General features: G+C 39.4%; 1 protein-coding gene across 1 annotated transcript in view; it reads right to left on the reverse strand.

The window, feature by feature from the left end:
• Window positions 1–1,462, reverse strand: part of CDK14 (cyclin dependent kinase 14) — a 613,351-nt gene extending 611,889 nt beyond the window's left edge. Inside the window, exon 1 of the mRNA XM_037741319.1 lies at window positions 1,342–1,462. The gene's annotated coding sequence lies outside the window, so the exon portion shown is untranslated. The remainder of the gene's footprint in view (window positions 1–1,341) is intronic.
• Between the last annotated feature and the right edge of the window lie 5,244 nt (window positions 1,463–6,706).

Below are 6,706 nucleotides of genomic sequence, written 5' to 3' on the forward strand. Positions count from 1 at the left end.
GGAGTGCAGTGGCACAATGTTGGCTCACTGCAACCTCCACTTTCCAAGTTCAAGTGATTCTCCTGCCTCAGCCTCCCAAGTAGCTGGGATTACAGGTGCCTGCCACCATGCCCAGCTAATTTTATATTTTTGTAAAAAATATAAAGGGTTTAGCCAAGAGGGTTTAGCCAAGTTGGCCAGGCTGGTCTCAAACTCCTGACTTCAGGTGATCCACCCACCTCGGCCTCCCAAACTTCTGGGATTGCAGGCATGAGCCACCATGCATTTGGGAAATATTTAAGGCTATGAAATTTTTGCAACAGATGAAGAGTCTGATCCATTTATTTTTACTATGTATAATTTTACAAACATTTTCTTTTTTTTTTTTTTTTTTTGAGCCCAGCCTAAAATAGTTAATATATTTTATTTTTTTTTTTTTTTTTTTTTTTTTGAGACCCGGTCTTGCTCTGTCACCCAGGCTGGAATGTGGTGACACAATCATAACTCACTGCAACCTTTGCCTCCTGGGTTCAAGCAATTCTCTTACCTAACCTTCCTGAATACCTGGGATTACAGGTGCATGCCACCATGCCCAGCTAATTTTTGTATTTTTAGTAGAGATGGGATTTCACCATGTTGGCCAGGCTGATCTCAAACTCCTGACCTCAAGTGATACTCCTGCCTCAGCCTCCCAAAGTTCTGGGATTACAGGCATGAGCTATCACACGCAGCTGGCAAAAATTATCATTGGATAATATTTTATGGATTTTTTTTATGTTTGATCTTTAGCGAAAGATAAGTATTGCAAGGTTTTCATAAACAAAGCACAGTCATTTCTGAACTTTTCTCACCAAAAGCAGGGGTACATTTTACCTTTTTATCTCTTGCAGACAAATGGACTGACTCTACCATCTCCAAATATTGAGGAAATGTTTACTTTTCTTTTCTACCTTGCTCAAATTATATGCTGACATATGGAGATTAGACAGAATCCCAGACTTCACTGAACAAATAGCTAGGTGGGATTCTTTCCTCATTAAAGGCAACTTCATATTATAATCCAGTTTAATTAAAATAGTTTGGAAAAGGTTAGGAGACTGTATTATCAGTCTTGTATGATCCTAGAGGGTAAGGTGAAATAAGAGTTGGACTTTCTGGGATCCTGTGCACCTCTGAGCAAGCACATCACCTAACCTCCCTGACTTCCATGTCCTTATCCACAGGAGAATCATGGAGAAAGGGTTTTCCAGCCCAACTCCCAAGGTTCTTGTAAGGATTTAACATCAAATGTTATTTAAAAGCTGAAAAACAAAAGCACTCTACAAATGCAAAAGGAATTTACTCAAATCGCTTTCTTCTTACCAAGTTTCTTTTCTGCATGTCATTCAACAGGTAGACTGGTTTTTCTGTCAGGATCAACTGCCCTGAATTAATCCCATTCACATCTTTGAATTGCTGTTACTGGTATCTGTAAGAGAAAAGTCATGCTCAATTAACCAACTGTGGAGTTCTTTAATGTTGATTAAAAAAATAACAAAATGGTATCTGGCCAATAGTAGGTACTCAATAAATGTTTGTTGAATGAATTCAGAAGTGCTGTAAGATTCTACTCCCAGGGCTGTTAAAAGTCTAAACAATGGCCAGAACAACCTAGTTACTAGGGAGATATAATTTTCATAGAGAAGGAGTTGGGTAATGAGAACCAGAGCCTAGTGGTAAATGCTCTTCTGGCAGAATCAACAATTGTGGTGACTGGCATGAATGCTTAATCTAGCACTTTTATATTTTAAAAAAGGGTGCAAAACAAAAGCAAGCCTTTAAAGATGGCATTAAACTCTTCATTGTAACATGATACATTATAACATTGAACAAAAAATGCATGTGATTTCATAAACTCTGCAAGTAACCATAGTATTTGCAATGTGTACAAGCATCGAACAATGAGTCTTCGAGGGAGCAGAGACAAATAATTCAAACAAATAACTCAAGATCTAGAAAGTGGTTAAAGGAATCATTACGAATTCAAGAAATAGGTAAATGCTGGCTACAATTGATAAGAAAAAGTTGGGAAGAAAAAAGAGGATTTTTTAAAAATTAATTTAATTGTAAGTTCTGGGATACATGTGCAGGACGTGCAGGTTTGTTACACAGGTAAACATGTGCCATGGTGGTTTGCTGCACCTATCAACCCATCACCTAGGTATTAAGCCCCACATGCATTAGCTATTTATCCTGATGCTCTCCCTCCTGTCACCCCACTGACAGGCCTCAGTGTGTGTTGTTCCCCTCCCTGTGTCCATGTGTTCTCATTGTTCAGCTCCCACTTATAAGTGGGAACATGCTGTGTTTGGTTTTCTATTCTTCTTAGTTTGCTGATGACAATGGCGTCCAGCTCCATCCTTGTCCCTGCAAAGAACACTATCTCATTCATTTTTATGGAGGCATAATATTGCATGGTGTATATGTACCACATTTTCTTTATACCATTTTCTTTATATCATTGATGGGCATTTGAGTCGATTCCATGTCTTTGCCATTGTGCATAGTGCTGCAATGAACATAGGTGCACATGTGTCTTTATAATAGAATAATTTATATTTCTTTGGACATATATCCAGTAATGAGATTGCTGGGTCAAATGGTATTTCTGGTTCTAGATCACTGTGGAAGACAGTGTGGCGATTCCTCAAAGATTGAGGATTTCTTTTTTTACGTCATATTTGCAGAGGCCATCTTTTACCATTCATCTGTCTCTCTTCAACCTTTGTCCCAACATTTTGCAACTATTTGTCAGCATTTATTTTTCCTTTTTAAACAGCTTTATTGAGAAGCAATTCACATACCATATAATTCACCCATTTAAAGTGGAGAATTCAGCCAGGCGTGGTGGCTCATACCTGTAATCCCAGCACTTTGAGAGGCCAAGGTGGGTGGATCACCTGAGGTCAGGAGTTCAAGACCAGCCTGACCAACATCGGGAAAACCCATCTTTACTAAAAATACAAAAATTAGCCAGGCATGGTGGGTGGCACATGCCTGTAATCTCAGCTACTCGAGAGGGAGGCTGAGGCAGGAGAGTAGCTTGAACCTGGGAGGTTGAGGTTGCAGTGAGTTGAGATTGTGCCACTGCGCTCCAGCCTGGGCAACAGAACAAGACTCTGAATCGATAAATTAAAAAATAAATAAATAAAGTGGACAATTCAATGATCTTTATTATATTTACAAGGTGAATTATCATCACCATTAAATTTGAGATTTTTCATCAGCTCTAAAAACAGCCCCTACCAAATAGTAGTCACTCCCTATTTTTCTCTTCATCCAGAGCAACCATTAATTTACTTTCTGCCTCTACAAATTTGCCTATTCTGGACATTTCACATAAATGTCATCATATTATGGGGTCTTTTGGGCCATTTTCTTTCTCTTAGCATAATATTTTCAAGGTTCATCCTTGTTGCAGCATGTATCAGTATTTCATTCCTTTTTACTGCTGAGTAATTTTCCATTGTATGAGTATCTCACACCTTATGCTTTCATCAGTTGATATACATTTGGGTTGTCTGGGGGCTATTATAAATAATGTTGCTATGAACATTCATGTATACAAATTTTTATGTAAATATACAGACAGTCCCCGACTTAATAATGGTTTGACTTAATGATTTTTTGACTTTACAATGGGTTTATCAGGGTATTAAATGCATTTTTGATAGGATATTTTCAACTTTTGATGGCTTTATTGGGACATAACCTCATAAGTCAAGGAGCATCTGTACCTAATTTTTTATTTCACTTTTTAAAAGTTGGGATTTAATCATTCATATACCACAAAATTCATCATTTTAAAGTATATACTTTACTGGGTTTCAGTACATTCACAAGGCTACACAGCCATCACCTTCATCTCATTCCAGAAAATTTTCAGCACCCCAAATACAAACTCTGTACCCATTAGCCTTGAATTAGTATTGAATCAGTAAGGCTAGAGTTCTCTATTCTTCCTGCCTTGAGAAAATAATTTAAAACTTCTTGTCCTTTTTATTCAAGGGGAAATATCATCTGTGTATTTGAAAAATAAGCACATTGACTTTAAAATAATGGGTTTATTGAGATATAATTTGCATGCCATAAAATTCACTCTTTTAAAGTATATAATTTAGTGGTTTTCTAGTACGTTCACAAAGTTGCGCAATCATTACCACTGTCTAATTCCAGAACATTTTCATCATGCCAAAAACGAAACCTTATGCCCATTAGCAGTCACTCCCCATTCCCTCCTTCCCACAACCTTTAGCAACCCCTAGTCTACTTTCTGCCTTTATGGATTTGCCTATTCTAAACTATGTTTAACCTTTTGAGGAGTAAAAAGGAATTTTTTTTACTTTGTACAAAGTAAAAAATGGTTATAGGACATTGTCCTTTAACTACTTCTTCGAAACATAAATCATTTGGTTACACACACACACACACACACACACACACACCCCTACTGCTTTTGTCATCACTGACATTTTCACACCTCCATGCCACTTGACCTTTGAACAATGAGAACACATGGACACAGGGAGGGGAACATCAAACACTGGGACTGTGGGGGGAAGGAGGGGTTGGCTAGGGGAGGGGAGCAGGGGGTGGGGAGATTGGGGAGGGCTAACTTTAGGAGAAATATCTAATGTAGATGATGAGGGGATAGATGCAACAAACCACGATGGCACGCGTATACCTATGTAACAAACCTGCAAGTTCTGCACATATACCCCAGAACTTAAAGTATAATTTAAAAAAAAATTGCTGTTATGTATAGAAAAGAGACAGGGAAGATAGAGAACTTTTGTAAAATTTATTTCTTGGTGAGAAATCTTGGGCTAAATTTTGTGTAGGTGCTAATAATTTCAGAGTCACAGCTCAAGCTATTGGAATATTACTTTATTGCACTAAACAGAGCTCAATTTCTATGAGATCCCATTTTTGACAGTGAAAATAATTATGCCATTTACAGCTAGCTTAGTTACTTTCAGCATAAAATTGAGCTCCTTTTCATGAATATTCAGTCAGAGTTGGCTATTTTATCATTTCAAAGTTTGAACTCTGTCCTCATTTCTCAAAATGTTGTCCCTTCCCTCACTTCTCGGGATCTCCGAGGAGGGAGTAGTTTTTAGAACACCATTGGTTGTGGGGCTTTGGCCTTTGGTCCTTGTTTGGGGCTCCTACTGGCCCCAGATGAGGAGGGCTTGTTGGCCCATCTTCACTGCAGGTGCTCTTTGAGGGTCTGGACAGTGTGACTCCTGGTCACTTGTCTTGGCACACACGGTTAAAGCTCTGTGGTTGTCCTATCTGTCCCCATCCCTGATCCCCCTTTCCTACCCCATCACTCCACCATGCCCTTGACTTGCCTCACCTCAGCCCTCTTAGTGGAGATTGATCTTCCTCTGTCATGGAGCTCTCAGATCTAGATGACTCTCCCCCCACCACCCCAGTGACTCCTGGCAGACCACTGACTCAATCCTTGGCAGCCCCAACCCCCTGGATATGTAACTTTTATATCTTTGCTCTGCCTCATGCAGAGTTAGAGGTACTGGAGAGTGGGATATCTTCTCCAGCCTCTGTTTCTGCCTAAAAATGCGAAAATAAGGTCTACTATACCTGGGCTGCCCAATGCTGTCTTCAGGCTCTATATGGCATTCTCTTCCCAGAATTCTGAATGGAAGGGCCCCATACCCTTGCTGTTGACAGATACTGAAAACTCTCTAGAAGTCTATTCTGAGAAGGGATGGTGGGGAGTAAACTACAAAAACAGCCAATCTCTCTTTTCTCTCTCCTCTCTTCTTCCTTCTCTTACCTTTTCTTTCCTTGCCTTTCCACTGTGTATGGGTGGTGGCTGTGGGTCATCCAGGTGGGCAAAAAATCCTGAATTTTGGGGAAGCAGTCAGGAGTCCAGGTATATATTTGGAAGGTGCTTTTGTTTGAATATGTCCCTTAAAGTTCATGTGCCGGAAACCTAATCCCCAATGCAATGGTGTTGAGAGATGAGACCTTAAAGAGGCCACTAGGTAATAAGGGCTCTGCCCTGATAAGTGGATTAATGTCATTGGAGTGAACTTGTTTTTGTTTTGTTTTTTACCTCCCTTCTTCTCCACTCACTCTCTCCTTTTTTCTTTTTCTTTTTTGAATTTTTATCTCAGGATTGGGATACTGATTTAAAAACAGTTCAGCCCCTTCCTCTCTGGCATGTGTGTGTTCTCTTGCCCTTCTACCCTCTGCCAGAGGGCACAGCAAGAAGGTCTTCAACAGATGCCAGCCCCTTGATCTTGGACTTCACAATCTCTAGAACTATAAGAAATATATCTCTGTTCTTCATAAACTACCCAGTCTCAGGTATTCTGCTATACAAGCTGAAAACAGTCTAGGACAGATGCTTCAACATAAAAATGGGGGTTGAAGCTGTGAGGCTTATGAATGAGATCATGACAGGCAGAAAGTCTTAGGGGTCATACTTTATTATTAAAAAGCTATAGAAATGGCAATGAATTTTCTTCAAAACCTCTGGCCATATTACAAGATTAATAATGTAAACTCTGTGGAAGAGGAAGGACTTCATCTTTTACTTTGTCAAAGAGTAGTTCCTAACCAAAAACCAGTGCTTTAAGGAGGAAAACAGAGCATAATGAGTCTTAATGCACTCTTTCACCATTGAAGTGGCCAAGTAGAGGAGTTGAGGAAGACTGAT

The sequence above is a fragment of the Cebus imitator genome, unplaced genomic scaffold (assembly GCF_001604975.1).
Source record: "Cebus imitator isolate Cc_AM_T3 unplaced genomic scaffold, Cebus_imitator-1.0 Scaffold98, whole genome shotgun sequence".
Taxonomy (NCBI): Eukaryota; Metazoa; Chordata; class Mammalia; order Primates; family Cebidae; genus Cebus; species Cebus imitator.